Consider the following 1,046-nt stretch of genomic DNA (forward strand, 5'->3'; position numbering starts at 1 on the left):
CTGACATAGGGAATTGAGTGAAGTTCATTTGTGGTCTCCAAATTAAGGACACCTACTGTGAGTTTTCATGGCCTCTCATCTTCATTGTTTCCATTTTATTTTTCAGGAATGAACACAATGGACAATGTGGTTCTACTTGTGTGCACATAATCATGATATACATTTTCTGATTGTGATAATTCAATAATTCCATTGCATGCATAAGCATGCTATTTATGTCTTACCCCCACCTCACAATTCTAATCCTTGTGAGTTTAAAAGGTATTGCTATTTGGGTGGGGCAAACTCAAGTTTTCCTTTGAAATATCTGGGGAAAGTGTGGTTGCCAAATGCAAACTATGGACTTTTCATATAAGAATTTCCTTGGGTTTTCATTAAAAATGCAGATTCCTGAAATCTTACCCTAGATCTACCAAATCACTTCAGGTGGGAGCCCATGGAATCCATACTTTTCACCAGCTGGTCAGGAAACTGTGATTAGGAGTCACCACTTTAAACAACTCAGAAGAATAAACCATGTATTCACTATTCAAATAATACATATGCTACTTGTACTTTAAAGAGATGTAAGGCCTTCCATTTTCTCCCATTTGGGAGAGGGTCACCTGAGAGCAACTGCATATGCTTTAGAATAATTCATTGTATTTTAATTAATTAATTAATTAATTAATTAATTAATGGAACACTTCATGAATTTGCGTGTCATCCTTGCACAGGGGCCATGCTAATCTTCTCTGTATCATTCCAAGTTTTTGTGTGTGTGTTTTTTTTTAAGTATATGTGCTGCCGAAGTGAGCACTTCATTGTATTTTTAGAAGCATATTCCTTAATTGAGTCTCTTTAGCATTTACACTCAATCTAATGCTTTGATAAATATCAATGAGTAACATGCCAAACTGAAGCTAAGCAGACTGTAGAAAACCATCAGCTGTGGGTTCGGTTTCCTTTCCTCTTTCCTTGCACCCTAGGTGTGCTATTCCAGTCCTGCTACTTAAGTGCCACCTACATGCTCATGGCTCATACATTTTTATCTTCAGCCAGGTCCT

General features: G+C 37.0%; 1 pseudogene; it reads right to left on the minus strand.

Annotated features, from left to right (window-relative positions):
* Positions 1 to 671: 671 nt before the first annotated feature.
* On the minus strand, positions 672 to 799 carry LOC118712014 (annotated as a pseudogene).
* Between the last annotated feature and the right edge of the window lie 247 nt (positions 800 to 1,046).

The sequence above is a fragment of the Pipistrellus kuhlii genome, unplaced genomic scaffold (assembly GCF_014108245.1).
Source record: "Pipistrellus kuhlii isolate mPipKuh1 unplaced genomic scaffold, mPipKuh1.p scaffold_m20_p_8, whole genome shotgun sequence".
NCBI lineage: Eukaryota > Metazoa > Chordata > Mammalia > Chiroptera > Vespertilionidae > Pipistrellus > Pipistrellus kuhlii.